Source organism: Lepus europaeus, chromosome 9, assembly GCF_033115175.1.
Source record: "Lepus europaeus isolate LE1 chromosome 9, mLepTim1.pri, whole genome shotgun sequence".
Classification (NCBI taxonomy): Eukaryota; Metazoa; Chordata; class Mammalia; order Lagomorpha; family Leporidae; genus Lepus; species Lepus europaeus.
The window spans coordinates 93702780-93730325 of NC_084835.1; positions in this window are offsets into that span (position 1 = coordinate 93702780).

The window sequence follows — 27546 nt, forward strand, 5'->3', positions numbered from 1 at the left end:
AGCAGCTAGGCCAGTGGGGTGATCACAAAGACCTCTCCAAGGGCTGTGTCTCGGTGACTGTTCATTTGTCTTGTGCCCTTTCTCCTTCATGCTCCTTCTAGGTTCATGGGATTTCAATAATGTTTGGGAAGGAGCAGAGACGGTACAAGTGAACCAATGCAACTTGCCTCCATCTGCCTTCAATTCCCAGGCTGAGAAACCATTTCCAGAAGGCCTGGTGCACAAGAACCTGATGTGGTGACAGAACATTCTGTCTTCCTCTTGTTATATGAGCAAGCGAGCCGAATTTCTGCGGGATCATAAATCCTGAGGGCCTTTTCCAGCCTCTCCACTCGGGCTGCTGGCCCCCATTCCAGGAAAGGGACACTTTAAAATCCCCATCAAAAGAGAACATTGTGTTTCTGCACATCCGGCCCCATGGCTGCGGGCTGACTTCTCCCAGCGCAGGTAGGCTGGGCCGGCCAGGGAGGTCAGCTGTACTTCATGCTTGCTCAAGTGCTTGCCTTTGGAACGTTGTACGGAAACACAAGTTGCCCAACACCATTCAGTGAGATATTTGAGTGAACTGAAGTATGTGTTATGAATTTATTAACTCGAATTTTCCAGGAGGAGACCCAGAAATGTGTGGGTCTCAGAGAATGGTTACTGGCAGAGGGGAGCAGGGCAAACCAGCACCCAGAGAGGGCACCAGGTGGGACCTAAGGAATTTGCAGCATGCCACTGACAAGCGACTTCCCAGCTGGCCTGTTATGAAGGAGGTCTCTTCACTGCCAAGCGCCCAGCCTGGCAGTGAGGGAAGAAGGAGGAGGGAGAGAAGCAGGGACTTGTCCAGGTTCATTTGTGGAATAAACAGTCCCCCTCCCTCAGCTACCCACAGACTCCCTCCCTCCCTGGAAGCACTGTGTCTGGATGCTACCTTCTCAGAAAGACTTCTGGTGCTCTGGCTGCAGCTGGAGTATTTGTTGTTTGGTGACATATTAAAAGAAATATGATATGGGGCAGGTATTTGGAGCAGTAGTTAAGATACTTCTTGGGATGCCCAAAATCCAGGTTAGAGTACCTGGGTTCAAGTCTCAAGTTCCAGCTTCCTGTTAATGCATATGCTGGGAGGCAGCAATGATCAATCAAGTGATTGGGTCCCTGCTTCCCACCTGGGAGACACAGATGGAGTTCCTGACTCCTAACTTTGGCCTGACCCAGCCCTGGCCATTGTGAGCATTTGGGAAGTGAACCAGCAATTGGAAGATATCTCTCTCTATCTCTGTTTGTCTCTCTCTGCACTCCTGTTTCTCTGTGTTTCAAATATAATGGGGAAAAGAGAAATGAAAAACATTTACTGTAGTAGAAAGGTACCAAGTACTGGTGTGAAGGCAGAGCACCAGATGTGAGCTTTGAGGCAACAATTACATTCTGTGCCCTCTTCTTTAAAATGAGATTAGCCTATATCTCCAGATGTTATGATGAGACTGTAATGCCACAGTGTCCATGAAAAGTAGTTTTTGAACCATCAGCCAAGTCAAAAGCATCGACGGTAGTCCTGCCAATGCTATATGGCTACTGATCCACTTACTGCAGCTATAGCTACTAGTTCTGGTAACACTACCAGTAAGGCTAACCAATGGATGAATGACAGGGTGAACAATATCGAAACCACATCACCCAACAGAGGTTGAATAAACCAGCTGCAGCTAGCCCATACAGAAATCTCAGTGGGAAAATAACTGTCTTCAAGGATCAGAAGGTTTGTCATGTGGAAAAGGAGGCAGCCCATTCTGAATCCCCTCAATGACAACTCAAGACCACGGGGCAGAATTACAAGGAGAAATATTGTATTACAGGACAAAGAGAACTTGCTCTTAATATAATCTTCAAACTGCAAAATACCATCCTGGGACCCAGTGAAGACATTGTTTTTGGAGATGTCAAAGCAGAGAGAGATGAGCATCTGTACAGACTGCACTCATTCGTGCCTGCTGCAGTGACTGTGTGGATGGCCCACCAAATGCCTGGCCATGCTTCGGGTACTTGGGCACCACAGTGAGCAAAACTACCTGTTCCTCTCAAGGGCCTTCTGCTGGGTGAGAGCCCCAGTAGGTGGCTGGGCAGGTAGGGTGGATCCCGAGTCACTGAAGCATTTCCTGTCACTTCCATCATTTCTCTTATAGAATACTACGTTTCACATGTATATTAAACAGGGAGAAGAGGATGAGGCCCCATACTCTGTATTTTCACTCTGTGTTTCAATTCTCCCTCAGTCTGGTCATAAGGTATGGTAGTAAAAGGACCCTCCGATTGTCCATGAATCATTTTCAAATATTGCATGACTATTCCCTGGCCAAGAGTGGTGTGCCCTTCCCCAGTGAGTGTCAGGCAGTGGCCTACCCAGGAGCTGGACTTCTGGGAGAGGGCTCCATGAAGAGTTCCTGGAACACAAACCTCTGAGACCTCCTGCGAGCTCCAGCAAGATCAGCAGCACACAGGCAAGGGGAATTGCAAACAGGATGACATGACTTGCTCTAAAACACATTTTTGTTTGCCTGAAAGCTTGCCTGCAATGCCCTTCAGCAGCCCGTCATGAAATACAAACAGGTGCTGCATGAATCCCAACTTTGGAATCCCTGGAAACCCACCTTCCTAAAACCCCAACCAGTCACCTCGCCCTCTGTACTACCACCACCTTGCTAAGTGTTGCCCCTGACTGTTGCAATAGCTTTCTGACCCAGCCCAATGTCCCCCATTTAAATATGTGCAGATTCAAGACTCAAAAATTCATGAGAAAAACCTGCCAATAGGAGATTCAATTTCAGTGGACTTCACTACTGACAGCCTGGTCCTTGATAAAGAGTATGCACGCCCCGGGACTCTGGGGAGGAAATACTAAAAGCTCTGTGCAGGTGGTTTGCTAAAATGTCGGCAAAATTCATCTTTACTGGTAGAACTAACATATGGATCAACAGAGGGCCTCATTAGTCCATATGTGAGATTGTCATGTCAGTTAGGGCACACAGTTATGAGGGCTGATGATGGCATCCTCTGGCCATTGGCAGCAGGACACTGAGACATATTATAGTAAAATGGATTTCAGGTTGTACTATCTAAGCAATTGACACGAGTCTCCAATTATGGGCAACATAACTTCAGCTGTTTACCTCCCTGTCCATGCACATTCTGTTGATCTTCTTTCAAGTGACATGTAGCAACACAAAATAGGACAGACCTAACAGACCTCCCCTGGTCTCATCCCACTATATACCTTTTATTAGTACCATTTCAAAGCAGTAACAGCAACCTAAGATCAGTAACCTAAGTAATAACAACAACATAAACTGACTTGATAAGGAGAATAAAATCTGCCTTAGATCCTTAAGAGGTCTGCTCCACCCAAGGTTTAATATCCACAGCTATTAGCAATATACTGACCACAACCTAAGATTATCCTCTGAGAATACAAAGTACCTTGGAAACTAATCCAATGACTATGTAACAATGAGCAAGACATTTAAACATAAGCAGTCACATTTTCTAAAAGAAAAAAGAGAGTGGTAAGAACATATATAGATTTATACATTTATATATATATTTATATTTGCTTTTATTTGCATAAGAAGCATAAGAATCTGATAATAATAAATAATATTGAAAGCAAATAGAAATTGCTAATTCTGAGGATGAGTGGATGGGACAGAAGTGAGAGACTTCTCAGTTTATATCCTCCAAAACATAGTGATTTTGGAGGAGTGTGAATGTATTAACTATTAAAAACATTAAACAAAGAAATTAGCTTTGAGACCATGATGTCAAACTATAACTCTTGCAAAATTTACTCATGTGGAAACCTAGTACTTTGCAAAAATTTGGCTAAAATGATAATGTATATAAACCTTGTTTCTATTTTCTTAAAGGATGAATACCATGGAACATGCATAAAGTTTGGAAATACAAGAGGATTGATATATTTGAGATGTATGCTCAGAATCATTTTATGGGCAGTGGCCTGCAAACAAAATCCTGTGGTGCTGGGGTCGAGGTTCCAGTGCAGCAGGTTAAGCCATAGCCTTCTACAGCAGCATCCCATAGGAGTGCCAGTTCAAGTCCCAGCTGCTCCACTTCCAGTCCAGCTCCCTGCTAACACATCTGGTAAAGCAGTAGAAGACGGCTCAAGCATTTGAGCTCCTGCCACTCACATGGGAGATCCAGATGGAGTTACAAACTCCTGGCATCAGCCTGGCTCAGCCTTGGCCATTGCAGCCATTTGGGCAATGAACCAGAAGATGAAATCTCTCTCTTTCTCTCTCTCTCTCTCTCTCACTCTGTTGTTCTCTCGCTCTCTGTATCTCCCTCTATGTATGTAACTTTGCCTTTCAAATAAATAAAATAAATCTTTTTTTCAAAAAAAAAAAAAAACCCCACCTGTGGTGCTGATGGTGCTGGGGAAGACTGCCAAGGTCACCCTTACATCTGCATTCCCACCCTTCAGCTCTGCTTCTCACATGAACTCTGTGCTGGAGTCACATTCCAGCTACTCCTCTGTGAAAGATTAAATGATACAGACAATGTCCAGATTATGTGCAAAAATAAAACTTTGACCCAAACATGTAACAACCTGCCCAGGACATCAACCCTCGTCTACAACCCAGTAAATCTATCTATGATAAGTTAGACTTGCAGGAAGCCAGATGAACTGCCTACAGTGACAATCCATGATCCTAGACAATAACTACTATAGCAATCAGTGCCAAATGGCCAGAACACAATTTAAAACTCACACTTCCCTAATTACATTTATCGACTTCTAGCAAAAGAACTTAGAACCCACCAGAAAAAGCCAAGTATATTCCACTGCCTGATCTGAAAGGATGCCTGCTTCTGTGCAGTCCGCCAAGGCACCAGCCTCCATCAGAGTACCTGTGCTCTTCTATTTCTGTACAATAGACACCCTTGTGTCTCTGAGTCTCTGCCAAAGGTGATGATGTCAGCTGATCCCCCTGCAAAAGCAAACTCAGAATAAGGAACCTTTGCTTTTCGAATTTGGCTGGCCTTTGTCAACCTACTTCCACACCTACCACAGAGTTTCCTAGGCTTTCAGATCTGGCATTACTACTCCTACTGCTTAACTCGCTCCATTCCCTCTCCTTTCCAAAGTCTCCCCATCACACAGGAAGTCAAAGCTATTCTTACTCTGCTAAGACCCCACCTGCCTCTCCATCCTCACCAGCTGCTCATGTTCCCCTATACTATACCCCACATGTGCTGCTCTGCCCTCAACTCCTGCAATGTGCCAAGCTGGTTCCAGTTCTGGGAACTTCGCATGCTGTTCCTTTGCCTGGACTTCCCACCTTAGCTCCAACTCATCCCTCAGAGTCACCATTCAACTTCCCCTTTAGAGAAGGACTTTCTATACACAGTGCTTAAATTTTATTTTCTTATTTTCTCTTCTAGCACTCCAGTATTTTCCCTTGTAATATATATTTTGATGATTTATAGCTAAGTATTTATTTCATTTGTTTATGTCTTTGATGTCTATTTTTTCCCATCAGACTGGAAGCACAATGAGGGTAGGAACTAAATCTATTTTTCCTCCACCTATATCTGTATATACATACATGGCACGGTACATTACATAAGGTAGGTACTCAGCAGCCACATGTTCAGTGACTACAAGAGTGCTGAAATTATAGTCCTGCTACAAGATTCATGCAAACAGTCCTTCCTTTCTGACCCAGGTGTGCTAGTCCTCCCTCCTCCCCAGACTCCTCCTAAGGAATGGGAACCTTTTCTTCTCAACTCCCAGAATGCCTTGCAGGTTTTAAATTTCTACACATGGAGTCACATTGTGATTATTGACATGTATCTGCCTTTCTCACTAGCCTAGGACCTATGAATTATGCTCTAGTTTCCTTTCCACAGCTATAAATGGATGTGAGGTGTGTTAACTCTTGGGAGTAATCCTAATGAGATAGGTCAGCACCAATGTTTCTATCAAGGGATTTTCTCTCTAAACAGGAAGTTAAGGAACAGAGAGAAGGAGCTTAGAATGGCAGCAACGTAGGGGCAGAGGTGGAGAAACAGAATGAGAGGGAGAGGGGGTAGGGGGAGGTTCTAGAAGGAGGACAAGGTGAGGGAAATGGAAGTAAGGAGTGTATGTGGTTTAATTTTTAAGACAAAACAGGACCCTGGAGTCAGACCTGGAATCCATTTATTCTCCCCTTTCCTAGTGGTGCCACCACCTAGAGAAGACAGCTTACCTTTTCACACTATAGCTTACTCTTCTGTGAGACAGACATGGAAGATTTTGACCTTTGCCCTAAAAATTACATGAAAGTACATGAAAAACAATTTTATCATCCCGAGCTGACATGTGGTTAGTACTACATAAATAACAACTATCCTTACTACAATCCATAATTTCTTAATAATAGCTTTGTGTAGGGTTGTCTTTGAACAAATATTAAAAAGTGCTAGTAGTTGAGTGACTTAGAACCAAAGATCACTCTGAACTAGACAATCAATGCAGAAATTCATCACACAAGCCAGAATCTATGGAGGAAGAAGATGTATATTACTGGATGTACTTCACAAGATGGAAAAATGGAATGAAAATATTAGTTTACTATGATGCAAAATGTTTTTGAAAAGTCTTTAGAGTGCTTTAATAAATACATTTCCATGAAATTTTTGAAGACTATATGCATGCATTGATTTCAACAGTTTTGCACCAAAATAAGCTTGTGTTTTAAATTACGTCTTTACACAAGTGTCCTAAAGTATTATCATTTACTATTATGTTTGTAGAACTACATGGCCAATGTCCAATGAATATTGAACCACCTGCCTACTGTTTACCTATGCTCTTCTCTCTCCCCTTCCTTCTTCACTCGCTCCTTCTCTTTCTCTTTTGCATTTTCATCCTTGAATCCTTCTTTTCCTCTCCCTCCCTTCCTTCTTCTTTCTCTTTTTCAGTCTTCCTTTCAATTAGAACCAGAAAAAAGAACTTCCCAACAGGAGAGAGAAGTTTAGTACTACAAGATCACTTCCCTAAGTGCATTAAGTTCAGATACTAAAAGGAATCTTGAACCATAAGGGCCACAGATGGATGTGATGTACCCTGATATATCCAAGGAGTGTGGAATTTGTTATTTTACAGAAGACTTAAATATAATAGTAATTGAGGGAAGCAGTTGGATCAAAAGAAATTATTTGCTAGGCTGTTTCAAAACCAGACAATGCTTAAAATGCAAACCACAAAATGAAGACAACCTTCAAGGTTAATGAAAACCTGCAACAATAGACAAAAGAAATGAAGAATTGCAATAGAGCCTCCTCCCAGATGTATTAGGCAGTCATACCAACATCCTTCCAAATGGGAATGCTCTCCAGTTCCATTTATTGTGCCTTGGAACTGCTGAAATAGGGAGACGATGTGAAGATAAAATGCCTCAGTGGTTTCTCTCTTCACCAGATCAAGAATCAAGACACTGGTCCCTCCAATACTGCTGAGACAGCATTGGCTTGTGCAGCAATGTCTAGTGGGGTGCCCCACGAGGATTTGGTGAATGAATTAGAATTGTAGGTTTAACTAGAGTCAGGTGTTTACAAGGAAGTATGGAATAAGTAAGGAAATTGTGTGGTGGTTCTAGGGCATAGCCAAAAATACTGTTCCAGTGAAGAGACTGGAACAAAGTTGGAAAGTCATAACTCATAGGAATGGTGATAAATTTTAAAAAGTAAGGATAAGGATGCTGACAAAATGAAATTGGGTAATAGGTTTATGGTACAAACGAAGGAATATCATACCATGGAGAACACAGTTCATGATTCAGGAATTTGCAAGTGTACACAAGTCTGGAAACTAGACAACTTTCCCTGAGAACAGGTGGACAAGGGTCCTGGTTCACACACAGAATGGGTTGCCTTCAAATATGTAAGGTTTATGTTCATATTCTCTGCCCATATTTCTGTCAGAATGTGATTTTTTAAAAGATTTATTTATTTATTTGAAAGTCAGGGTTACACACAGAGAGAAGGAGAGGCAGAGAGAGAGAGAGACAGAGACAGAGATGGAGAGAAAGAAAGAGATCTTCCATCCATTGGTTCACTCCCCATTTGGCCATAATGGCCAGAGCTAGGAGCCAGGAGTGTCTGTCAGTTTTCCCCTAGAGGTGCAGGGGCCCAAGAACTTGGGCCATCTTCTACTGCCTTCCCAGGCCATAGCAGAGAGCTGGATCCGAAGAGGAGAAGCTGGGACTTGAACTGGCACCCACATGGAATGCCGGCAGTGCAGACAGTGGCTTTACCACTATGCCACAGCACTGGCCCCCAGAATGTGATCTTGAAATAGCACCATATTCCTTGTGCTGTTGTCTGGCAATGAATGCCTGATATCCAAGAATTGTGAATTCATGACAATGCCTTGTTCTGTGACCTTAGAGAAGACCACTAATTCTACTAATTTGTTAAAAAAAGAACTAGTTTCCAAAACACAGAACAGGTTGTCAAAAGCCTGGGCAATGTTGGACTTCATAACCAACTCATGAACTGTCTAGACTCCTTGTTTTTTGGTTTTCTCACCCAGAAAATGGGGATAAATGCATTCTACCTCATTTCTAGGATTATTGAGAGGCCCAAATGAGATCCTGTGGGTACAGTCACTTTGAAAGCTTTAAAACACCATTCAGACATGACTTTTAATTATCGCTGAACAAATGGACATGCAAATTTTCAAACTATTACTTAGGGCATCAGGCAGCACCATCCTACAATTGCTTCTTTCCATGGAAGAACTGATTTTTGTTGTTTTTAATCTATTTTATTTCATTTTTCTCCATAAAGTCTTTAGCTTTCTTCTGCAGAGTTTGTGGCTGCCCTGATCCGAGCCTGGCATGCTCACCCTTTTCTTCACCTGGCACAGATTTCAGAGGCCTCCGTGTCAGATGCTCCAGTTGGCAACTCCAGAATGGGCAGCATTTTCCTGACTTGTCTCACAAGCTGTCAGGACAACAGGAAATTTTAGAGTTGGCATCAGAGTACAGACCAGCCATGATGGACTCTATTTTTTCTGAGAGACAAGCTTAGTTGACCGTGAAGGCAAATGGAGGGTAATTCTGCAGAAAATCGCAGCAAATCAGTCCATTTGGGTGCCATGTTGTGGGGATCACATGCTCATTGGGTGAATTGATTTTCAGAGAAAACTTCGCCTTTGTCTGCTTCCTTTTTTGCGGACAACATACAGGAGCAATACTGAGCCAAAAGAATTCAGTTACAAAGTTTGGCCTCACCCAGATGCAGAAGCATCCACTGGCGAAAGCTGGGTCAGACAGGGAGCTCAATTGCAGCATGATTACAGATTAGCCCCAGGGCCAAAGTGGCCAATGAAACTTAATTGGACTCTAAGATATCTGAACCCTCCTTTCATCACTTTTTTTTTTCTTTCCTGCCTCTTTTACCAGTGTTCTCTCTCCTACGATCCATCAAAATTTGCTTTCATGGAAGAACCTGATATTGTTAATTAAGTTTAGCATGACATATAATGTAATAATCCCCAACAATGAATCAAAAGGCTTGAGTCCAGTCCTAATTCTTCCACCGTGAATCAGAGTGATATCAGTGTCAACTCTGAGGCCCAACTGCCTGCAGTATCAGCAGAGTGGGGGAATAATGAACCCCATAACTTCCCTACTTGCTTTATGCAAGTGAGGGTCAGATGAAATAAAAAATGAAAAGGTCCTTTGAAAACCAAAAACCACAGCACTGTAGGTGGATTTCATTATTCTTAATACTAGCAGTAGTTATATTCTTGGTAGCCAAATAATAGTAGTCTTTACAGAATCCTAGACCTCGATGTTAAAAAAGACTAACTTCTCACCAAACTAATCCTGTATTGTCTTTCATTTCTATTAGCATAATTACAATGTATATGCTTATCTCATTTTAGCTGTGAAACTCATCTAAGTACAAGTAGTGGCTTCCTATCCTTTTCCATCCAAACCTGCTCTTAGGAAATGATCTAATCTCAGACCATGAACCAAAAATGGTAGGTGTAGTGAATAAAGATCCCAAACCTAGAGAGGAAAACAAGTGCAGAGGAAGGACAGAATTAGACGAGCATGGAGGCCTTCTCCCAGACATAGAATTTCCTGGAGACAAACAAAAATGTAAGAAAAACTGTGTTGAACGTCTCCTGGGGCTCTCCCTCCTTCACTGCTTTAGGCTGGGAGCACTTTGACCTGTGGTCATTTTCATGACTGCCTTAAACTTCCACGCGATGGGAAAGGAAAGGTCTTATGAAAGTCCTGAGAGGATTTGAATAAATGTGATCTTGCAATTTGGGGTAAAAGCTTTATGTTGTTTTACACAATTAATTGCTTCCTCTACATTTGCTATAGGATGCTATGCTCTGAGCAAAGCAAACCACAGGAAGCACTACGACTCCCTGGGCTGAGAGGATGGACTGTGTCTCGGTGATCAAAATTCATTTCCGAGTAATTTCCTGACACGGTGTTTTGACACCTGGGTCATATGTTAGCTTTATGGAGTTCCACTGTGACGTGCAACGATAATACAGATATGTGATAGAACATTATTCACAGGGAGGTAACTTGAAAGTTCACTGCTGCTTGTCAAACTGGATTAAGGCAAGGGAAATGTTTAAGAAGTGTGATTTACCCAAATGCAAAATGCAAAAAGAAAAAAAAAGGCCTAGTTTACTTTTTAGCTGGAACAATCTCCTCTTGAGGCATAGTTCCCAATCCTATTTTAACAGCAAAGCCTTTACAAAGGTAAATTGTAAACCATAAGATTCCATATCTTAGAGGCTAGACCATCCTGTTCAGACCTCTGCCACTGGAATAACCTTATTTTCTACAACTTCCTAATGAGGAAAGTAGGGTACAAACATTCAAGTGACTTAGTCATGATTGTGTGGGCCCTGAGTGGTGGACAAAAGGCTCAAACCCAGGGCTTCAACCCAGGTAGAATGTTCCCTCTAACTTTTATTGGTAATCATCCAGGTAACAGTGAAATCTACTTAGCCTGGGCTTGAGGACTATCTATACAGAAATTCGTCATCCATGGCTTTTTGTAGTATAGCTATTTTCTTTTCATGCATTGGGCAGACCCCATGAGTTGGCTGAATAGGAAGCTGCTGAGAGGATGTGACTATCTTCTCAGCCCTGCAGGACCTGCAACACTTCAAAGACCTGCACTGGGAGGTCAACACCTTTTTTGCTACATTAAGTGGTAAGATTGAGGATGTGGTTTCTCTGCGGCAGGTTTCATACTTCAGAACATCTAGATCAATGGGCAATGTCACCTGGAAACCGTATACATTGGAATAAATTATTATTTATTATGATCTATTTTGCTTCTTTGTTCGACAGAAATATAAAATATATCACCTATCACACCAGGTTGGTAACTGATCAAATGAGATCATGAGATCTTGGTATGTTGAATGGATTTGTGGGGTCCCCTCTGCCAAGATGGAAAACAGGGGCAGTCTCTGATTCCTACCTGGATTGACTTGTGGGACATTGTAGGTTATTATGGAAATAACAACAACCACAAGTGAGAAATCTCCGAAAGACTGGTGTATTGGGAGGTGTGGGGCAAAAAAAAAAAAAAAAAAAAAAGGTAAAGTTGAAGGTAAAATTCCCTCTTGCTGGTCTTAGCATTACCCCTACTTTGGGACAACCACTTCCTGCACCTTTCTGGCATAAATCTGTTACAAGAGCCCAGATGACCAGGGTGGGGCCAAAGCCCCGCTGGGTAAGAAACAGAAATGGGAGTAAAGGTTGTTTGTCCCTGCCATTCAGTGCCACCTCAGCCTTCTTCCCATAGTCTGTCAATTGGTGTATTAGTTCTCTGGTGCTACCACCACAAACTTAGCAGTCAGTCCCATGTGTGGGAAGTCTGGGTACAGTGTGGCTCACTTAGATCCTCTGTTTAGTCTCATAAGGCTAAAATTAAAGTGTCAGCCAGGCGATGCTCCCTTCTGTGGCCTGGGGGGATAAATCTGCTTCTAAGTTCATTCAAGTTGTTGTCCAAATTCAGTTCCTTGCAGTTTGGGAACTGAGGTGGCTTTTTTTTGTTGTTTTTTTGCTGGCTGTCATCCATGAGCTGTTCTTTGCTCCTAGATCCTGCCTGCATTTCTTCTTATGTTTTCCAGGTGGCCTTTTCCAATAACAGAGGGTAAAGTACCCCTCACACTTCAGTTTCTCCAATCTGTCCTTGTGCTGACTTCAGTCAGATAAAGTTCTCTACTTTTAAGAACCTATATGAGAGTTAACACTGTGGCACAGCAGCTTAGGTCACCACCTGTGACATCCATTTTCCATATAAGTTTTGGTTTTAGTCCCAGCTGCTCTTCTTCCAATCCAGCTCCCTGCTAATAGGTCTGGGAAAGCAGCAGAGGATAGCCAGAGGGTTTGAGTCCCTGCACCCACATGGAGGATCTAAAAGGAGTTTCTGGCTCCTGACTTCAGCCTGGCCCATTGTGACTATTTGGTGAATGCAGTAGCAGATGGAAATCTCTCTCTCCCTCTCTCCCTCTCCCCCTCTCTCCCTCTCCCCCTCTCTCCCTCTCCCCCTCTCTCCCTCTCTCTGCTCTTCTCCCTCTCTCCTTCTCCTTCTCCCTCCCTCCCTCCCTCCCTCCCTCTATAATTCTTCTTTTCATATAAATCAATAGATTTTTAGAAAAAAAAAAAAAGGGAACTCGTGTGGTTAGCTAATCTGGATACTACTAGAATAGCTTCTCTATCCAAATATTTGAAAATCTCATCCATCTGCAAGGTTCCTTTTGCTATGGAAAGTGAAATACTCACAGGACCCTGGGTTAAGAGCATGGAGATCTTTAGGCACAGGGGCAGGGATCTTTCTGCTAGTAATGCACAACTGAGTCTCCCTCATTAGCACGTGTTGCATCCTTACACCCTTCATCCCCACTGCCATGCTTTTATACTTATACTGTCTATTATTTATTGAGTCCCTATGGATGGGAATCATCTTGTTGGACACTTTTTGAAAATCGTTTTAGTTTATCTTCACAACAATACTGGGACATAGACAATACTCAGATTACTTCATTTTACAGCTGAGAAAACAGGCTTCATCTTTCAGATGCACAGTTGTAACTCTTTGGGCTCTTAGCATACTTCCTATGGGCTTCTGCAATATTTTTCTAAACAATTTCCCTACAACCTTCCTTGTCCTCTCTAATCTTCCCTTTCTAACTGTATCAAGAGTAGTTTTTTTTTTAAAGATTTATTTATTTATTTGAAAGGTAGAGTTACAGAGAGGCAGAGAGAGAAAGAAAAAGAGAGATCTTCTTTCTGCTAGTTCACTCCCCAAATGACTGCAACAGCTGGAGCTGGGCCGATCTGAAACCAGGAACCAGGAGCTTCTTCCAGGTCTCTTACACAAATGCAGGGGCCCAAGAATGTGGGCCATTTTTACTGCTTTTCCAGGCCATAGCAGAGAGATAGATTGGAAGTAGAGCAGCTGGAACTCAAATCAGTGCCCATATGGGATGCTGGTGATGCTAGAGGCAGCTTTACTCTCTATGCCAAAGTGCTAGCCCCTTACAGTAATTTTTAAAAATGAAAATTCAGAGGTGTGGTGTGGTGGTGTAGCAGGATAAGCTGCCTCCTGCAATGCAGGCATCCTGTTTGGGTGCTGGTTCCATATGCTCTATTTCCAATCCAGGTCCTTGCTAATGCACCTGGAAAAGCAGCACAAGATGGCCCAAGTGCTTAGGATCCTGCTCCCACACGGGGGACTTGGAAGAAGCTCCTGGCTCCTGGTTTTGGCCTGGCCCAGCCCTGGCTGTTGTGGCCATTTGGGGAGTGAATACGCATATGTAAGATCAATCTCTCTCTCTCTCTCTCTCTCTCTCTCTCTCTCTCTCTCTCCTTCTCTCTCTATAACTCTGCCTTTCACATAAGCAAATAAATCTCTTTAAAAATGAAAATTAAGTAATGTTACTTCCTGACTTCAACCATGTCTTAGGATCCTCTTGGTCACAGTAGGCTACTTCTTCATTCTTACCTCTTTAAACAGTATTATTTTTGTGATCTGCTTCTTTGTCTAACTTGTTTTCATGTCTTACTCTCAAGCTTATCTTTCACAGCACACACGCCAGTTATGCCAGTTAAGATTGTCTTACCAACCTTGTATCTGGAGAACCTCTGATTATCAATCAGAATGTTGCAGCATGGGCTAATCCCTGATATGGTGAACTTCCTGATAGTAAACATTCTAGATTTTCCAAAGAATGCAACTGCATGATCTTTGTGTGGGGGTGCATTTGTCAGACTATGTGCATTCCTCTCTTGTTGAACTCAAATTCAGTGTGCTTATGAGTATATGTGTTTGTTCTGTCCTCACTTCTGAATCAATGAACACATATTACTTACGTTCACATTCCTAATACACACTCGTCACATGTCATGTGAGGATTCATTGACTGCTAAGTGTGCTGTATCATGAAAGATAGACACTGGTTTAGAAACCAGACTAAACAGCCCAAGTTTCATCCCCTAGACAAAACAAAACAAAACAAAACAAAACAGAAAGCAGAAGGGCCAGCGCTGTGGCACAGCTGGTAAATCTGCCACCTGCAGTGCTGGCATCCCATATGGGCACTGGTTCTAGTCCTGGCTGCTCCACTTCTGATCTAGCTCTCTGCTATGGCCTGGGAAAGCAGTAGAAGATGGCCCAAATCCTTGGGCCCCTGACCCCGCATGGGAAGACCTGGAGAAAGCTCCTGGTTCCTGGTTTCAGATTGGCACATCTCCAGCCATTTCAGCAAGTTGAGAAGTGAACCAGCAGATGGAAGACCTCTCTCTCTCTGCCTCTCTTTCTCCCTCTATGTAACTTTGACTTTCAAATAAATAAATAAATCTTAAAAAAAAAAAAAAACCAGAAAGGGGAGAACAATGACACTGAACTGCTTTGGAGGCTCATTGACTGTCTTTTGAGATGAGAGTGCCAGGCCCATGGTGGATATGACAGACAGTGGTATTCACAACTGCAGTGTGGAGAGCTAGACTGGAGAATTCCTGAAGGCCAGGAAAGAGAGGTCGAAAGCAGGAAGAAGCTACAGACAATGATCTCTAAGAAAAATGGAACTCTGCAAACGAGAAATAGTATCATCATTTTTGTGTGTTAATATGCTCTTTCGATATGACACATCCTCAGGCAGTGAACATGGGAAAAAACAAAGTGTGGTATCGAGTGGGATTTCATAATGTCTTGGATTTGGGAAATAGTGGGTGGGTGGGGGAAGTATATCATGTCTTTTTATACAAATCATAAATCTCCTTAGTACCAATAGAAAGTAAAGGCAGCAGCCTAAGTGTTTATTTAGATTTTATGGTTCATTTATTGTCTCATATTCTCCCAGTCAAAGATAATTATCTCTTAATTAATCAAACATAAACAGTCTATATCCTTTGCAGAACTGGCTACTTAAAAAAACATTTATCACTGCAATTGGTCCCAGACAGCCAACAGCAAAGCATCCACTTTTGTCTGGTTTTGCCCTAACTGACTGCTAATCATTTTTGTGTTTCTGATGGTGTGGAGAAGAGAGAAGGGCAAAGATCAAACGAGGCCAGAGAAGGGATAACATGTGTAATTATCCATTTTTCTTGTTATTTCTCTTTAGGAAAAATGCTCAAGGCTAGAAAGAAAAGAAACCACTGGGAGTTGAGAAATTGGCCATTTGTCTTAGTATTGGTCAAAAGTGATTTTAATTCAGCCACAAGAAAGGCTCCATCAAGAGTTCCTCTGAGAACAATGGCCACCATGCTATTTAATCTTGTGGGGTAGTATTTACAAATGACCTCAACTGTAGAAGTGGGCCAGTGCCTGTCTTGATATGGGTTTGTCATCATGGAAAGGATGTACTAGGTGTTGTATCTCCCTAGACTCCCCAGTAAAGAAGCATTTTGGCACTGAATCCAGGAGCATGTAACTATCTTGTAGAGAGGTTCTTCAGTTTATTTGGAGAGTGTCAATTAGGGTTCTTTACCCCAAGGACAATAGCTGATTGACACATAGCATTAAGATTTAGGTGAGTTTAAAGTCAGGATGGAGAACCTAATAATCCGGGTTGTCCAGGGTGGTGCATAGTTTATCTTACAGAACACCAGTGAGTCCAGCCACACGTGACCAACGTATGTCTAAAGAACAGAAGCCTAAGTCCTTACATGGGACAGTTCTCCGTATTTCTTTAGCAGTTAGCACTGTTCTTGGTCCCAATTGACAATATCATTGACAGCAAATATTTAACTGGAAGTTCTTGTATGCCAAGTAGTATTTTAAGTGGTTCCCACATATTAACTAATTTAATTTCATCAATGGTTCTAGGAGTTCCCATTTTACAGATGAGGAAAGTATGTAAAGCTACGTATGTAAAGCTAGCATGTGAAGCTACTTAATACATGCGAATCCACTAGGACTGAACTGAATTTTGAGTTGGAAGATGAACTGAACCAGATCTCCTCAGAACCTTTTTTATTCCCTATAGTGTCTCAGATCTGAGGGGTGCTGCTTTCCAGCCACCATATCACTGAGATAAATGTGAAGAACAAACTCACTCACCAGGCCTCCGTTGCCATCAAACCCACCATTGTGGGAAATCAAAGACTGTACTTACACAAACCTGGGTGGTGCAGTCTACTATACCTCTGGAATACACACACACACACACACACACACACACACACACACATATATATATATAGAGAGAGAGAGAGAGAGAGAGAGAATAGCTTATTGCTCCTGAAGGCATAATGATCAAATCAACACAAGAACAATTCAAGCACAAGAAAATATGATCAAGACATATGCAAACGCAGGATGTATAAGACCTTTACCAGAGTGACATTACACTGTTCCACAGTGATTATTTTTTATAATTTTTAACAAGTTTATATATTTATCTATTTTTATTTATTTGAAACTGCCAAGGAGAGAAAGATATATAGAGATAGATGATAGATGATAGATGATAGATGATAGATGATAGATGATAGATAGATAGATAGATAAAAGGGGAGACAGAGAGACCCTCCTGTCTACTGTTTTGCTCCCCAAATGCCCACACTAGCTGGGCTGGACCAGGCTGAAGCCAGGAGACAGGAGCTCCATCTAGGTCGCCCACATAGAAGCAGGGACTCAAGGACTTGAGTTATCATGCCCTGCTTCCCAGGGTGCACCTTAGCAGGAAACTAGAGTAGAAGCAGAGGTGCACATGATTCAGGTATTCTGACATGGAATGTGGATGTCCCAAATGGCAACTGAATCTGCTGTACCAGAACACCACCTCTAGTTTCCATTTATTTATTTGAGAGAGACAGAAATTAATCTTCTACCAGCTGATTTACTCCCCAAATGCCCACAACAACTCTAGCTAAGCCAGGCTGAAACCAAGAGCTAGGAACTCACCCTGGACCTCCTATGCGGGTGGCAGAGACCCACTATTTGAGCCATCACCTGCTGCCTCCCAGGGAATGCATTAGCAGGAATCTGGAGTCAGGAGTGGAGCTGAAATTTGAACCCAGGCAATGCAATAAAGGATGCAGGTGCCCTAAGCTGTGTCTTAACTATTGTCACCAAATGCCAGCTGTCTTTTTAAGTTTAGTATGTAGAAGAATTTCACTATAAAAAATTATGAAAAATATAGTGTAGTAAATATGCAAACCAATAACACACTTGTCTATTATCATTATCAGGTATTATGTACTGTACATACTGATAGATAATTTTTATGACTAGCAGTGCAGTAAATTTGTTTACATCAGGCTCATCACAAACATGAGTAATGCATTGTGACATGACTTTATTAGGCAATAGAACATTTTCAGCTCCATTGTAATTTATGGGACCACCATAGTATACCAGCCCATTGCTGATTGAAGCATCATTTTACAGTGCATGACTGTGTAAAAAAATGAGAATTATAATTTTTAATGAATTGTTTGAGGAAATTAAATTCTAACAATTGTACCAAAACACTTTGTAAATTACCCAGTCTAAGTCTCACTTTGTAAATTATCCAGTCTAAGTCTCCTCTTACTCAGAAATAAGGAAACTGAAGACTAAAGGAAGGAATCAGTCTATCCAGTACCCATTTAACTTGTAGCAACCTAGAAGCTAGGTCAATGTGGAATTCTCTTTCTTCTTTCTCCTTCTCTTCCTTCACTTCCTTTTCTCCCAGCTTTCTCCCTTTCCAGTGTTGATGTGCCTTATCATGCTAAGGAGCACACACATTTAGGCCCAACAGAAACCTGGGAAGTGGATATTTTTGCTTCTATTTTATATATTTAGATATTAAAAGTTTGCTGAAGCTGACAAACATGCTCAAAGCCCATAAACAATAAGTTTTGAAGCTGGATAGGTTTGGTGCCAAACTCTATGTTATTGTATACAATAAGAATGATGTAACTTCTAAAAGAAGGACCTTTAAATGTGTAGATATGGAAAATCAGTCAAGATAAACTGATAGGAGCTGACATTGTGATGCAGCAGGTTAAGCCACCACCTGTAACACAGCCATCCCATTTTGGAGTGCTGGTTTAAATCTTGGCTGCTCTGTTTCTGATCCAGGTCTACGTTAATGTGCCTGGGAAAGCAGTAAATGATGGTCCAAATACTTGGGCCCCGGCTGCACACATGGGAAACCTAGATGGAATTCCAGGATCCTGGATTCTGGCTGGCACAACACTTTCAATTGTGGCAATTTAGGGAGTAAATCTATGGGTGGAAGATCTCTTTCTACCTTTGTCTCTCCCTCCCTCAAATAAATAAAATAAACTTTTGAAAAAGATATACTATGGGGCTGACACTGTGGCATAATCGGTAAGATCACCACCTGCATTGACAGCATTACATGTGGGCACCAGTTTGAGTTCTGGTTACTCTACTTCCAATCCAGCTCTCTGCTATGGCCTGGGAAAGCAGTGGAGGATACCCCAGTCTTTGGGTCCATGTTCCCATGTGGGAGACATGGAGAAAGCTCCAGGCCCCTGGCTTCGGATCAGCCCAGCTCAGGCTGTTGCAGCTGTTTGGGGAGTAAATCAGTGGATGGAGGACCTCTCTCTCTCTCTCTCTCTCTTTCTCTGCCTCTGCCCCTGCCTCTCTGTAACTCTGCCTTTCAAATAAATAAGTAAATCTAAAAAAAAAAAGATATGCTGTTAAAAATATCAAGATTTATAGAGTAAAAGCATAAAGTATTCCACCTTGTGTTAAAATAAATTGGGGGGGGGGGAGGGCGGCATTGTGGCATAACAGGTTAAGCTGCTGGCAACAATGCCAGCATCCTATATAGGCATTGATTTGAGTCCCGGCTGCTCCACTTCTGATCCAGCTCCCTGCTAATGCACCTGGGAAAGCAGCGAAGGATGGCCCAAGTACTTGGGCCCAGGTACAAACGTGGGAGACCCAGATGAAGCTCCTGGTTCCTGGCTACATTCTGGCCCAGCCCTGGCTAATGTGGCCATTTGTGGAGTGAACCAGCAGATGGAAGATCTCTCTGTCTCCATATCTCCCTTTTTTATCTCTGTAACTCAGCCTTTCAAATAAATAAAATTAATCTTTCTTTAAAAAAAATCAGGAAAACAAGTATATCTTGTTGTATTTCACTTGTCAAAGTATTTACACAAATGGACAGTAAGTTAATCACAGAGATTATTTGTTGGGAGAAATGGAAACTGGGAAGATAAGACTAGCATGGAAAACTTTTCATTGTACTTTTAAAATACATACTAGAATTTGGACAATGAATATGGATTATCTCTTTTTTTTAATTAAAGACAGGTTTTAATAAGTATATGGCTTTTTGTCTTGGGCATTCTGACATTGGGCATTTTCAACACAGTCTTAAATATACAGCTATTGTAACTGTGTAATTGCGTGTCTGACACACTCATTCCATTGTTGAGCCATGCCAAATCAAAGCCAGTACAGAAGCCTAAGGATTATGTCCAGAGCTTCTGCTTTGACCAAAAGCACTTGAGAAATCAAAAAGAAAAGTCCCTGCGATACTGGCTCCTCAGCCTTTAGCTGTCTGGCTGCCCCCAGGCCTCACAGTAGCTTCACCATGTTGGAATAACCTCAGCTCAGCTTTCCAGCCCCAAGTGCTTGACACTTGAGTCTTCATTTCCATCAGAAGTAAATCTGTATCCTGAGTAGATTAATATTACCCAGTTACAATTTAACCACAGAATAATGAGACATGCAGCAGAAGAGCCAACACATGCTCCCCCAGGAGGCAAAGTCATGTGGTGATGCAACCTGTATTAACAGACTGTTTGATCTATATGCCCTGTGAATATGAGATGAGCTCGGTATTGGTGAGGCAGGGGTGAAGGCTGCTGCTTCCAATTCTGCAGTAGGACACCATTGCCACCAGATCTGTGGGTTCTTTCTCAAGTCTAGACACATGTCACCTGGTCATGGCTCAAATGGGCACTGACAACACCTGCCCTCAGCACCCTCCAGTGCCATGATTCTCATAGAAGCATTTTTCTGCAATGAGCAGCCAATAGGTCTCTTTCTCCTTACCTGCTTCCCAGGATTTTTCAGTCTCTTTAAGCAGTCTCATTGGAACAAATCGCATGAAGTGGCAGCCAAATAAAGACACTCAATTTTCTTTTCCATGATCCCATACTGATACCTTTTTCTTCTGTCTGAAAAACTATTTTTTTTGCAATTATATTTACCTGGGATGGGAAACACTTCATGTTTATGTTAGGATTGCACATCTGTGTGAGCGTGAATTGACAGCCACATTAAGTGTCAAAAAGGACAAGGAAACTGTCTAAAAGGAAGTTCTTTGAGAGGGGAAGCGGAATGACTGAGAAGCTCTTGTATTGAGATGGTGAAGGAGTCAAAGGCAGGCTTGAACAGCTCACGATTTTGCAGAGAGCTGATGCTGGATGAGTGTATCCAAGAGAATCCAGGATCAGCAAGTCTGTGGCCACTTCTTGGAAAGTTGTTCTAAGAGTGGGTCACTGATACTTTTACAAAAGTAAAGTTCTTTGTATAGGTAATGTAGCCAACATAAAAAGTAAAAAAAAAAAAAAAAAAAGAATATAGGGCAGTGCCAATCTATGAAGTGTTTTTCACTGGTACATGTCAGAACTTCAGAGTAAGAATTAAGGATTCTTGGGGCAGATGTCAGGTGCAGTGGTTAAGTTGTTAGCTTGGGACACCCACGTCCGATATCAGGCATACCAGACTCTCAAGGTTTCTTCTGGGATGTTCTGCTTTTTACTTTCTTTTAAACTACATCACACATTCCCACTTATGGATTTGACTAGTATCATTCCTGTGCTTTTTCAGTACCAGGAGACAGACTAGGAAAGTGGAACATGCTCAGCCTTCAGTGTGGACAGAAACTCCATGGCTGCAAATTCATCTGTAGCTGTGTAACTTGAGAGCAAGTTGCAGAGTTTCTCCATATCTTGTGTTTAAATTGTAGTCTGTAGAGTGTCCTCACACATTGGGAAAGATGAAATAAGCTAGACCTTGCAATAATCCCATCATGGTACATGAGACATAGTAAGCTTTTACAGAGTTGTAACACCCACTGTCCTTTGATAAATGCCTACATGCCCACAAATGCTTATTGGAGTGAATGTAATCACACTGAACATCACAGTACATTTCTGTGTCTCTTCTCCATGCAGGTGGTTGTCCAATGTCTTCTTTCTGTCTCCAAGATTCATTTTCTTTCCAAGAACTTGGCAGGCCAACTCTTAGAATCTCATTTCATTAGAATGAGAAAAGCACAAGCTGATTTCCCCCCAAGGAAAGACATACAAGTCACTTAAGGAAACTGAGACTGCTGCTATTCTGGAAGTTCAATGAGAAACAGTCATTAGAGCCAAAGCCTGCTGTGCAGAAAACAGGCTGAAGTAAGAGAATGGTTTGGATTCAATGACCTGAAGTGCAGGCTTCCCATCTATTTGCTGCTTTCTAATATTATCTTAACAAATGCCAGCTTAGCTGTCAAAGGTTACATGGTGCCTTGCACAGAATGAACAGAACAAGTTTTAAACTCAGTGTTGATGCTTCTAAAAGGGAAAGGTAGAAAGAAATCATTGTGGCTAAAAGGTGTTTGTTGCAACTTGGTGAATTTAGAGAGCTATTTCCTGGTAGACTCATTCATGGTGTGAGCTGTTGGTGCATTGGCTGGATGCAGGGCTCCTGTTATACCTAGTCCATGAGCTCTTGAATCCAAGTGTACTCATATGCACAAACAGGAATTTAAATAGCATTTCTGGACAAATGACAAATGTGTCTCTACAAGCTCCTGTAGGACTAATTAGCAGTTTCCTGGCCTATGGTATGATATACCGAATTCTCAGCAATAGCCTAGCACAGGTCAAAAACCTGCTTACTGGCCATTCCTTAATAGAAATCAAGACTAGGATTTTTCACATTTAGATATAAACAATTGGACTCCCTCTACTTTTCAGGAAAGATACACTTTGGAAATTAAAGGTAGACTTATGCTCAAAGATGTTTTGTTTTTCCTTAAATTTTGAGAACTCACCAACTCCTCAGGCTAATATGAACATGGTCCCTTTGTTAATCTCTTGCTGTTATCCAAATAATACAGATGTCAAAATCCCTAGTACAGGGGGCTGGTGCTGTGGCATAGTAGGTAAAGCCACTACCTACAGTGCAGGCTTCCCATATGGGTACCGGTTGTAGTCCTGGCTGTTCCACTTCCAATCCAGCTCTCTGCTATGGCCTGGGAAAGCAGTAGAGGATGGCCCAAGTCCTTGGGGCCCTACAACCACATAGGAGACCTGAGGGAGTCTCCTGGCTCCTGGCGTTGGAGCTCTGGCCTTTGTGGCTACCTGGGGAGTGAACCAGTGTATGGAAGACCTCTCTCTCTCTCTCTCTCTCTCTACCTCTGCCTTTCAAATAAATAAATAAATCTTTATAAAAATTCCTAGTACAAATTTCCCGCTCTTGAAAGAGACTGATAAAAGTAGAAGGGTATATGATGAAGACAAGGATCTGGTCTATCCAGGGGGACCAAGCAAAGTCATAGGGATGCTGAAGTTTTCAATTGAGCCCTAGATTATCATTGATCAATTGTCTATTCCATCTATCCATCAATCCATTGATTATCCATCCACCCACACATGTGTTCATCTATCCATCTATTCTTTCACCCATGTACCCACCTATCCATTTGACATATATAAGACATCTACTACATGCAAAAAACTCTGCTTACAGATAGACAATAAAAAAGTAATAGTTTTCAAAACTAATTTTGAGCACCCTACTTAAGAACACACCATAGGTGTTCCAAGATGTCAAGAGGTCAAATGAATTCAAAGCTGATAATTGGGATGAAACCCGAGAATGCTGGGTAACCATAGATGCAAGAACAGCTGTTTTTCTGAAGACCGTTAAATGATTGCCAATTTGCTGAGCCCTCTCCTTTTACTTGTAATAACACTGTTCAAAGACTGATTATCCTATTTATTCCTTTTGCATTCTGTCTCTGAAGGCAAGGATTCTGCTTACATGATGCCTAACATTTGGTAAATATCTAGAGCATATAACTATGAGTATTACCTTGTAGAATGCTAAGTGTTTTGCTGAAAAAAAATATGGAACAGGTTTCTGTCTGGTTTGTTGCAGCTTTGATGCAATCTTTGGTAGGTTACATACATACCAAGTAGGAACAGGAGACTCCAGCAGAAATACCCTAATTTCTCTACCTGTCACATCCACTTCCTAGAGAACCTCCTCCTTGAAATGCAATCCCTAGTATCAGAGACTCAATGAGCCAGGCCATGACTGAGTGTACGAGGTCAAGCTAGGCTAATCCATGTAGTTAGTACACATGCCTCTCCTGAATTTGCCAAAGAACTCAGGGGTTAAATAGAAGTTAGTAAGTGTTCAGTGCTTCAGCTAAACATCTGAAGTCTATATAAACTCAAGGATCTATCCACTTCCAGACTCCTCTGACTTACATGATAGGCACATGAACAGAGAATCTCATCTGTGATATAGCAAATGACACCAGAAATGAGAAACTCCAACAACCTCACAACTCCCTAGGTCTTAGGACACCCACTATGATTGCAGACATTGGGTTCTATGAATTATGACTTCATCTTTGTAACTTTCTACAGTTTAAGCTAGTTTGGATGGACTGTTTATACTTGGAACCAAAGGATAACTGTTAAAAACTAGAATAAAGGTCTAGATCCTTATAAGGGATATGTCAAGACAAAAGGCCAGACACAGAGGGAACATGAAATGTGGAGTTCATGCTGCACAGGTCTCTGGAAATCCAATATAATCTAACAGAAACAAAGATAATACAAGATCAGCTTTTGCCTTAGTTTCTAGAGTTATATAAATCTAATGCATTTTGGTCAATCGAGGCTTCCCTGAGGAACTATCTAGTGCCAAATCATTGCCTGTCCATCCATAGTTATTCCAGTGTTTACTATCAAATTATTGTGGCTTTTCTGCTATGGCAGGGTTGTCCAACAGAACTTTCTGTGATGAAGGAAATGTTCTAGATCAACAATAAAAAGTCACAAGCCACATATGACTGTGGAGCACTTGAAATGTAACACTTAAAATGCAGCTAGTGTGGCTAAGTAACTTAATTTTTATTGTATTTTTTTAAAAGATTTATTTTATTTATTTGACAGACAGAGTTACAGAGAGAGGTAGAGACAGAGAGAGAGGTCTTCCATCCGCTGGTTCACTCCTCAGATAGCTGCAACGGCTGGAGCTGCACTGATCCAAAGCCAAGAGCCAGGAGCCTTTTCTTGGTCTCTCATGCGGGTGCAGGGGCCCAAGGACTTGGGCCATCTTCTACTGCCATCCTAGGCCATAGCAGAGACCTGGATCAGAAGAGGTGCAGCCGGGACTAGAACCGCTGCCCATATGGGATGCTGGCGCTTCAGGTCAGGGCTTTAACACATTGTACCACAGCGCCAGCCCCAATTTTTATTTTATTTGATCTTAACTAATATAAATGTAGATTGTAAGAGTCACTGTGGCATTCTGATAGCTACTGGATTGAATAGAGCAGATCTAGAATAATTTCAGAAATCTCAACACTGCTTGCCATCTGCATGCTGCCATCTACTCTACCAGCTGCCTAGGGATTTCCATTCGTCCTCTCTTGCTTCACTATGTGGGTGGTCCTTTTACACTGGGCTGTATAAATCTGGTTAGAAAATTCTCCTTTTTGAAAAAATTCTGTGTTTTCTATTTAAAGTTGGAATTACATCTAAATTTCTTCTGCAGCCTACAAAGTCCTGCCTGACCTGGTGCTGGCCTACCTTTCTCAAAATGTCTCCTCCTACCTCTCCCATCACATGGTCCCATTGTCTCAGCACTCCGGCCTTACTGGCTTTCCTGCTGTGCACCAAACATTCCAAGTTCACCATCAGCCCAAGATTTTTATTTGATGTCTTTTGTGCTGAGAGTATTTCCTCCCAACTCTTGCTGTGGCTGACTGGTTCTTTTTCTTTTCTTTTCTTTTCTTTTCTTTTCTTTTCTTTTCTTTTCTTTTCTATTCTTTTCTCTTCTTTTCTTTTCTTTTCTCTTCTTTTCTCTTCTTTTCTTTTCTTCTCTTTTCTTTTCTTCTCTTCCCTCCCCTCCCCTCCCCTCTCCTCCCTTTCCCTTCCCTCCCCTCTCCTCTCCTCTTTTCTTTTTAATTTCACAGGTAGAGTTACAGAGAGCGAGAGGGAGAGACAGAGAGAAAGATCTTCCATCCGCTGGTTCACTCCCCAATTGGCCACAATGGCCAGAGCTGAGCTGATCCGAAGCCAGGACCCAGAAGCTTCTTTCCAGGTCTCCTGCAGGCATGCAGGGGTCTAAGCACTTGGGCCATCTTCCACTGCTCTCCCAGGCCATTGCAGAGAGTCGGATCAGAAGAGGAGCAGCCAGGACTAGAACCAGTATCCAAATAAGATGCTGACGCCACAGGCAGAGGATTAACCAACTGTACCTTAGCGTCAGCACCAACTGTTTCTTAATATTTGGATCCTACTGTGTCATCTTTTCAGAGTTCTTTCCTAGCCACCCTGGCTAAAATAGCTGCTGCAATGGATTCTTCTTTTCAAAAAAAATTTTACATTTTACGATGTTTTATTTTCTTTTCCTTTAAAGATGTATTTATATATTTATTTACTTATAAGACAGAGAGACGCAGAAAGGAGAGGTGGTGGGGGGAGAGAGAGAGAGAGAGAGAGAATCTTCTGTGAACTCGTTCACTCCCCAAATGAACACAGCAGCTAGGTCTGGCCCAGGTTGAAGCTAGGAGCAAGCACTACTATCCTGGTCTCCCCCACGGGTGGTAGGGACCCAAATACTAGCACCACCTTCCCAGGCACAATAGCAGGAAGTTGGATCAGAAGCCAGGACTCAAATTAGCACTCTGAAATGTGTTTCAAGAGTCACAAACAATGGCTTAACTTGCTGGGTCACAATGTTTGCTCAACCCTGTTTCATTTTCTTCATAGAAATTTTCTTCATAGAACTTAGCACTTTCTGAAATTATCTCATGTATATATATCATCTGATTATATCTCTATCCATCCATTCATGCACCCATTTACCTATCTATTCATCTACCCACTGATCTCATCAATCCACACATCTATCCATCCATCCATCCATCCATCCATCCATCCATCATTTACCTCTGTATCCCTCTCCCCACATACAAAATTCTAAGCCCTTAATAATATATAGCTTTTCTGTCTTCATTACTGCTGTTGCCTCAGAGCATAAAACACTGCTTGGCATATGAGATGTTCAACATTTTTCGATGGATGGACCGACTGACCAAGCGACTTTCCACTGAGAGTTTGCAACTCCTGGCTTTGGGTTTAGAATCCCAAGACTCATGTCTCAGCTCAGCACTGGACTTACCAGGTAGGTATTAATATGTCAAAAACTGATCTCCTGAAATTTTCTCCAAAACTAGTGCCTCTGCAGCTGTTTCCATCTCAGTTAGTGAAAAACCATCCTCCTCTTCCTCATCATCATCATCACCAGGCCCAATCACTCAGGGGCACCCTCAACTCCCAGCTTTCTCTTACCCCACATCTTATCCATCTTACTGGTGTAAATGATCATGTCTCATTGCCTACACTACTGCCTTTTCATCTAAATCACCACCATCTCCTCGTCTATTGTCCAAACTATAGCTAGTGTCTCCTAACTTCACCTGCTTCTACCCTTGGACTGTTTATCCTCACCTCAAAAACATGATTCTGCTATAACAGAAATTAAATCCTGTCACTCATCTGTTCAAAATCCTCCAGTACCTTCTCGTGTTGCTCAGACTAAAAGCCAAACTTACCTTAGAAAGACTCACAAGTTCCTACCTGATTGCTTCCATTGACTCTTTGCTATCACCCAATGCTCTTCCTTGCTTACAATTCTTATGCCACATTGGCCTCCTTGTCATGCAATAACTATGCCAGGAAAACCCCAACTTCAGTGGTCTTGCATGTGCTACTTTCTTTAAACTGGAAGCTACTT